Source organism: Neoarius graeffei, chromosome 13 (genome assembly GCF_027579695.1).
Source record: "Neoarius graeffei isolate fNeoGra1 chromosome 13, fNeoGra1.pri, whole genome shotgun sequence".
Classification (NCBI taxonomy): Eukaryota; Metazoa; Chordata; class Actinopteri; order Siluriformes; family Ariidae; genus Neoarius; species Neoarius graeffei.
The window spans coordinates 77,483,282-77,492,129 of NC_083581.1; the positions used below are offsets into that span (position 1 = coordinate 77,483,282).

The 8,848-nt window shown below is 50.2% G+C and overlaps 1 protein-coding gene across 2 annotated transcripts in view; it reads right to left on the reverse strand.

Moving 5' to 3' along the window:
* Nucleotides 1–8,848, reverse strand: part of rnf41 (ring finger protein 41) — a 76,460-nt gene that overhangs the window by 37,550 nt on the left and 30,062 nt on the right. The gene's annotated exons all lie outside the window — the stretch shown is intronic.

An 8,848-nucleotide genomic window follows, 5' to 3' on the forward strand; every position in this document is an offset into this window, starting at 1 on the left:
TTAGTGAAGCCTGACCCGCAGGATGCACCCCTGACGCAGTTTCTTGGAGATTTGGTTAGGAAAGGCAACGCCAAGCGTATCTATACCCCAGTTGTGGTAGAAGGCAACGTTTCCCTCCAAGCTCTCTTAGATACCGGGTCAGAAATCACCCTGATGTGTTCCAAAGTCTTCGCAGAGGTTTCTGATGCGCGGCGCGCGCAAGGTAGACCCATCAGAACCGAACGTTGTGACGTCAACTTGGTTAGCTTCACCCAGAATCAAGCCCCAGTAACAACCATTGCATGGTTAGAACTCACCTTCCAGGGCATGTCCATCACTCACCCCACTTACATCTGCTCTGTTGGGGTAGAACCGTTCCTCATTGGCCAAGACCTACTAGATAGGCTAGCGCCCCTCATTGACTGTCGTCGTGGGCAACTGTGGGCCCAGGTCGCGTCCCCACAGACCCCAGATCCTCGTCGTCACGATCGAGCCTGTTGCGATGAAGTTAGCGTGGAGGCTACTCCACCGATAGCTGAGTCAGGGCAGGTCCCCGAGAACCTCGAGACCACTCCGCTCCCCCCTGAGCCGAGTCAAGACGCACCAAACTCAACCGACACTCTTCTCAACCGCAACGCGCTTGATGGCCACCCGTCTTTCCTTTGCTTTCTTGGCGAATCTGCCCCAACCAGGTACTACCCCTGGATATCTGGCAACATTGCTGTCAACGGCGTCACGGCACCTGGCGTCAGGTTAGCGCTTTGGTCAGAGAAGTCAGCCATCAGCCAAACATGGTTCGACATAGTGCGTCAGAGCACTCCTTCCCCTGTCTTTGTGCAGAAGAGCCACCGGCTACTGTCAGCCGAACAACCCCAGAGCCCCATCAAAGCCACAGGCGTCTGCGCCGTGTCGCTCGCCATCGGTCAGAGAGAATTCCTTCATTTCTTGAGTGTCGTCCCCGGACTTCCTGACCCACTGGTCATTGGGGCAGACATCTTGGTCAGACTGGGAGCCCAACTGGACCTAGTCAACCGGGTCATCTGGACCCAAGCCGACGCTGCTAAGCACCCGTTCCAAGCTGACCCGGAACAAATGCGGTCAGGACAAACGATTCCCCAAGCCTGCCATGTCGCTAGCGAATTTGACATTGTCATTCCCGCTAGGACTGCTGGTTCCCCTCTTAAGCTGGTCATCATGAAAGACCAACAGTTTCGTAGCTCCCAGGCGTTCTTCCAGCCTCTCAGATTCTTCATGGAGCTCGATTTAGCCGTGTGTGGGACTCCGCTGCTTGAAGTGAGTCATCGTTCCGCTTACCTCCTGGTTCAAAACTCCACGCGGGACGCCATCACGATCCCCGCCCGTCGGCCTTTAGGCCTTCTGATAGACCAGGCATTCCATGACTTTGAACTCACCATTCCAGTCATCGGTGAGCCGCCAACGCCGGACACTCATTCCGATCCAGTGGAACCTCCCTGGATCACTCTTCCTTTCCACATGATCCACGTCGAACCTCACGACATGCTTCGCGACGAGCGCATAGTCATGACCAGAACTGACACCCCGAAACACATGCTGGTGTACGCTCTTGCCACGCAATCGAGCAACGACACCCCTGCAACTGAGGTCGTCGATTCAGCTCTAGGTGAACCGTACCCAGGCTTCGAACGAGAAGTTCAACAACAGCTGGTGAAAGCTGACAGCCTGACCACGGACACCCAGAGACGACAGCTCCGTGAACTGTTCTACGACTTCAAGGCGATCTGGGCGCGAGATTCCAATGACTGCGGAGTCACGGACATCCACACCGTCCGAATCCCAACAGATCCGAACGCTCCACCGACGTTCGTGCGGCAATACAAAATCCCGTTAGCCGCATACGACTCAATACAAGAAACACTGGACACTCTGCTGGAAAAGCAGATCATTCGTGAGTGTAACTCGACTTACAACTCCCCCTTGTGGCCGGTGCTGAAACCGAACGGCAAGTGGCGTCTCACCATTGACTATAGGCAGCTGAACAAGCAAGTGCCCTTGTCAAGATGGCCCATGATCCATCTGGATCAAGAACTTGCCAAGGTGAAGGGTGCAAAGTTCTTCTCCACCGCCGACGTGGCGAGTGGATTCTGGACCATGCGCGTGGATCCAGCTGACCAGCACAAGCTGGCCTTTTCCTTTGGGAACCGCCAGCTAACTTTCAACCGATGTCCGTTCGGCTACGCGAACTCCCCCGCTGAATTCAACATCTTCTTGCATAAGGCAATGAGCGATGCCGCAGCTCGTGGCAACTTGATCTATGTCGATGACATCCTCATTAGGTCACAGACTTTTGATGCACACCTCGAAGAGATACGCCATGTTCTGTCTCAGCTGTCCAGAGCAGGAGCGAAGCTCTCTGTCACCAAAGGGCAGTGGTGTCGCACCAAAGTTGAATACGTTGGACTGTGCGTCGGGCCAGATGGCATTGAACCCCAGTCAGGGAGGGTGCGGGCTATCCAAGACATCAAAGCCCCATCCAACGTACCCGAACTCAGGAGCTTCTTAGGGGTCTGCAACTACTCCCGACAGTTCATTGAGGACTACGCGGACATAGCACGACCGCTCACCGAGCTCCTCCGGAAGGATAAACCCTTCCAGTGGAGTGACCCTCAAGAACTCGCGTTCAAGAGCATGAAGCAGAAGCTCTGCTCCGCTCCCTGCCTCGCGTATCCCGACAAAGACAAACCGTTCTTCTTGGAGGCTAGTTTCTCCACCCACTGCCTGAGCGCTGCACTGTCACAGCAGCATGACAAAGATCGCCGTGTCGTAGCATACGCCAGTCGGCCCCTCAGTGCTGTGGAGTTTAAATTTTCAGACTGCGAAAAAGCCCTGCTGGCCACGGTCTGGGCCGTTGAACACTTTCGCAGTTACATTGGTGGCCAGAAGGTGGTGATAGAGACCAATCATCAACCGGTCTCGTTCTTGAACAGCCAGAGGCTGAGAGAGGGAAGAGTTTCGAACAGTCGCATCGCAGCTTGGATGATGGCACTACAGGGCTACGACGTCGAGGTGAAGTACGCCCAGAACCACAAGATGGTGCTTGGCCGAGGGCTGGCGGAATGCCAGCATTGCGACTGCGAGAATAGTCCAGATCAAACCGAACTAACAACCGTACCTGCTCTCCCCTCCGACCACCACTACTATGACGAGAACGTCTGCAAAGACCTCCCCACCGCTTACATAGATGGATGCTCATTCCATCATGAATGCAAAGTGCAAGCCGGTGTCGGTATCGTATGGGCGAACGGCCCTATACAAGGGAAATACCAACACCGACTTGGGGCTAAGACTAGCCAATATGCGGAGGTAGCAGCCGTGCTCATCGTCCTGCAACAAGCTGCCCGTGAGAACATCAAGCGGTTAGTCCTCTGCTCTGATTCAAATTATGCCAGGCATAGCTTCGTCTCACACTTTCCCTCGTGGAAGGTGCAGGACATGAAAAACGCAAGGGGCAAGGAAGTGAAACACTCCGAACTCTTCCTAGCATGCGATCGACTCATAACCGAACAGGGAATGTGCGTCTATTGGAAGAAGGTGAAGGGACATTCTCAAGTCCCAGGACCTGACAAAGTCGGTAACGATGAGGCAGATGGCCTCGCCAAAGCGGGAGCCGTAGACGGCCCCCTTTGGGAATTCCAGCCGTCATGGCTTCCCGAGACGCCACGCCATAACGTAACCGCGATTACTCGCCGACAGGCTAGAGCAGGTCAAACTGACGCAGTACCCCAAGCAGGAACCGTGCAACTCGGCCGACTGCCCCAGGACGCCGACCTGGTGTCTATGCAGGAAAGGGATCCCGTGATCCACCAAATCCGTAAGTTCCTTGCGGACCCCGTGGCGTCCCCAATTTCCCCACAAGAGTTGCAACAGTCCCGAGACTTAAATCACCTTCACAATCTCAAAAACTGCTTAAAACTCGAGAAAGGACTCCTGGTGTACACACCACGCAACCAGGGACCTCCCCGGTGGGTCGTGCCCACAGATCATAGGGGGGTCATGTTGCAGTACGCTCACGACAGCCCGTGCGGGGGCCATAGGAACGCTCAGGCGACCTACCAGACACTCCAACAGATTGTCTATTGGCCCTTCATGATTCAGGACGTTACCGAGTATGTTAAAGGGTGCTTGATTTGCTGCCAATTCCGACCAGCCCAACCGTTGAACCGCGCCCCACTGCAAAGCAAAGGCATCTCATTCCCCTGGTCTAATCTCCAGATAGACTGGGTCGGACCGGTGCCGAAATCAGCTCGAGGTAATAAGTACCTCCTGACCGTCACTTGCGCGTTCACGAAGTGGGTGGAATGCTTGCCCGCCCCAAACGAAACCGCAGAGACCACCGCTCTCCTTCTTATGAACCATGTGTTCAGCCGTTGGGGCTTGCCTCTATCCATTGATTCCGACCGAGGTACTCATTTCACCGCAGAGGTCATGAGAGTGTTGTGGGAGATGCTCGGAGTCGAGGCAAAATTCCACATCGCGTATCATCCTCAGTCTTCCGGTCAGGTCGAACGCGCCAACCAAACCATCGTGAGCATGCTTCGCAAGTATGTGAGTCACCATGGCAAAGATTGGGACATCAAACTCCCTCTGGTGCTGATGGCCATTCGGTCCACTCCTCACCGCACCACCGGAGTCACCCCGTTCGAAATGATGACTGGCCGTGAAATGGTTCTTCCCTTACACCTCCTCTACCGACCAGAGGACCTAAGCGTTGCCACTGCGTACACCGCACACCAGTACGTCACCGACTTGCAACGCCACTTGCAGGCCACGTTTGCGTGGGCCCAGGAACACCTCGAAAAGAGTGCGAAAGGACAGAAAGCTTACTACGACAGAAAGGCGACACACCGTGAGTACGAAGTAGGCGACAGAGTCCTATACTTCAATTTCACCAAACCAGTAGGAGTAGCCAGGAAATTCTTACCCCGTTGGTCCGGCCCTTTCGAAATCGTCGGTAAACTGTCCCCCGTCGCCTACCGCATCAAAACTTCGAAGCCCAGCCAGGCGCCTTCGTATAGATGGGTCCATAGCAACCAAATAAAGCTTTTGAGCAGTCCACACTCCATAGGGGGGTGGACAAACAGTAAGTTATAGCCTGCCCAACTTAGTTGCATGCCTCTCAATCCATAAGCGTGCATCTATAAGTAACCACCCTTGTTACCACTCAAATCGGAATAACAAACTCCTGTATGTTGCAGAAATCCAGGGTAGACTACTAACTCAACAGGAGGAGCTGCAGGGCCTAGGCAAAACCCTGCAGGGAACCATACTAACCGTTAACATGCATTCTACATTAATCAAGAACACAGTACATGCCGTAGACAGGCTAGCAGCAATCATGAGAAGCGAAGTCAAGTACGTCCGAGTAATCCGAGACCTAATGCAGGACCTGATGAGAGAAGTAAGTAGCTCTCTCAGCACCCTGAGTGGACGTAAAATCCCACCATATTTGATACCCCTCAGCATGGTTGACAGCATACTCCGATCTACTACCACGACTAACGTTTACTCATCACAGATTCATCTGGCTTATAGTCTTGGCAGTGCTATCCCCATTTTTGTGAACCCTCAAAACCTAGAAATAGGCTTCATCCTCAATCTCCCCGTTATTGAACGGCAAAACATATACAGAATCAAATCTGTCCTTAATGTAGGTTTCTGGAACAACGACGTACACGTACGTTTGCAGACACCTCCCACCATAGCCTATCACGATGACAACCCCTCTATCTACCTCGTCCCTAACTTAGACATGTGCATCTCTACCAAAGATATCCACTGGGTCTGCCCCAGCAATCCCTTTATCCGAGACACCACAGACCGTCTCTGTGGATTGACAAAAGTCCCCGAGCAGAAGTGTGCAGGCAAATTGTCTATTAAAGATGAAGGAATAGGAACTAGAGTAGAAAGAGCTGGTAATCGGTGGCTAATCAACACTCCCCAAACTGAGATTCTGGTATCATATGATCAACATAACACTGCCACTAGAATGAAGATCCCTAACGAAACCTCTCTCCTAAGTGTCCCACTAGGAGCCACTGTTCACGTGGGTGACATCACCCTCCATCACCTTAGCGCTGACCAGTATGAGACCGAGATAGAAATGCCCGATGCCTTCCCAGGTCACGAACTTGAGATAAACTCCACCCTCCAAGCACAACTACTGCTGGAAGGGACCAAAACCGTGCAATTCGATCTTAAGCCCACTGGCATCGCTACCACTTTCTTGAATAACCGCGCAAACCCTTCGTCCGATCAAGGATCTTTAATAAGCCGAATTGCGCTGGGATTTCTAGCTAGCGGTTGGGTTATCACAGTCTTCATAGCCATCACTCTACACAGGTACATACTGACACTACACCGCAAACTGGACAAAACGATCTACGCACCTGAGAAATTAGATCGTGGCATTGTCCGATTCTCCATCAGGCCTAAGGCCTCCACTAACTTTCTTGAAGAGTAGGCTTGCTAACACGCTAACTAACCCCTCTTTTCCATTTTCCTTTATGGAGTTTTGATTATTTTTGTTTGCTGTGTGAAATATTGTATGTAGAAGGTAGTTAAGTAGCCATAGTGTAATTGTTTTCATGTCCAAGTGCCTATGCTTTCATGCAAGTGCCTATGCATCTTATGGACTGTATGAAATGAATTGAACTGTTGAACTGTGTCTGAAAGACTTTTCACAGAAAGGACCCTTGGAACTACCTCATTGTGGAACTACCTCATTGTGGATTACTAGGGACCGTGGGTCGCAGACTAAACACCATGTGCCCATAGGGTATCACTCCTTTCAGCGCCTATGGCCAAGGGGGGAATGTTGGTAACTCGCCAGCGCCCCCTATAACGATCCCACAATTTCCTTGCGCGCTCCACCCGGATGTGACGTGAAGTGGAACTGCTTTAACTGTATCGAGAGCGCCTCGATTCGCTCTCTCATGTTCTGACTACTGGAGTGGTCGGACGGACTGTAGGCACGCTCGCCTACAGTGTTGAGACTAACCGCTATTGTCTGAGAACAGCCTGTTCAAATTAGTTTCGGCCGAACTTTTGAACGACCCGCTAAGTTTCAGCGATATAGTGGTTTTGATTCTAAACCTTTGCAAAGTTTAACTACAGTTAAGTAGTTTTCCACGCTAAGAGGCATTTGCGGACAGCTTCGCTCCTCTCAGCCTTTTTCTCGTCGACGCATCACCGGAGGTTTCTCCTGAAGCACCGTGGGCCAGCTAGGCCTTCATCTCCCTGCTTCGTTAGCCGCGGTTGGACGCAACGCGCCGCTAACCTCCTCTCCTCGGACTGCGACCCTCAGCGCGGACATCGGAGAAAGAACTTCCATCGCATTGAGTAGGCACTTGGGCAAATTTTTAATTTGTAGCTTATTCAGATGGTTGTTAGGGTCATGTTTAAGCTTTGAGCTATTTAGCATACCCGCTCAGACACGGAAGGTGTTTGTTTGTTTTTATTGTTTTTGTTTGTTTTTATTGTTTGTTTTGGTTCTGTTTTTTTTTTTCTTTGAACTTGTTAGACAGGGTATCTTGCATGATATCTTTCCTTAACTCCATTGCTAGCTTCCCTATCTGATTAGCAGCGCAGCGACAAGTTTGTTATTTTAAGCTCCGAGGCTAGACCGCTACAAGGCCTAGTTCTCTCCATCCAACACATATACACACTCTCTCACACTCTCTCTCTCTCTCTCTCTCGCGTTGAGTTCTTTGCCTAGATAGTCTGTTGGAAATTGTTAAGTGCAGTGTTTGGATCCAGCTGTAGCGTGGTCAGATTCTCCTTAGCAACTTATTGCTAGCTACCTCAGGGTGATACGCTAGCTCGTAGGCTTGTGTTCTCGACTAGGCCTGCAGGCGCCATTTTTCCGACGCCATTTTGATACCTTCCTCATTGAGTTACCTGTGATACGACACCTAGGCACTGACCGCCATTTTGTTTAAGCATTGCCAGAGTGGCTAGTCATTAGCATCTGCCCACAGATACCTACACAAAGCACACATTAGCCACAGAGCTAATCCTTTGTTCTATTTAGCTAACATTCCTTTGTTTTAGCTAACATTCCTTTGTTTTAGCTAACGACAAGCTAGGTCACACACACACACACACACGCATCGGCTTGCCCTAGCCTCACACACACGCACACACAAGGGATTCTTTTCTTTTTCCTTCTATCTCTTTCTCTCTCTCTTTCCCTCAAATTTATAGTCCAGGTGTAATTGTTCCATTGTTTTGTCTTGTTATTACCTTTGCTGACATTGAATGTATTTTGAGTTTATTATTATTAGTGAGTAGTAGACAAATAAAAGCTAATAAAATTGAATTGCATTTTACTTGTTCCTGTTGTTTATTCACAAGGTCAACTATTTAGAACTCCTTTTTCCTTCAGAATTTAGCTTTTGTATACAACTGGGTTTCCCATCTAATACAGAGCTACCATTAATCTTGAGTGTAACCATTCACGGTGAGTATTAAGATTAATAATTTAAGATTTTATGAGACTGATCTTTATTTATAAATTGATTAATTTAATTATCAATTATCACATAATTTATAATTTAATTAATCCCAATTCAACCTACAGTGGCATGTGGTTGTTGCAACAACCACAAACTGTCTTTACCATCACCTGCTACAGCATGGTCACATGGTCCGGCTCAGCCAATCAGAGCGTGAGAATCGATCAACAGATATGGCATTGCTTCCGGTCATGTTAGACCCAAATCGAAGACAACTTCATGATGGAATAATTGGATTTGCAACAAATTACAGGCAGCGGAGACGATAAATAAATAAAATCGCTTGAACATTGAAGGGGAAGAAGTTTTTTTGTTTT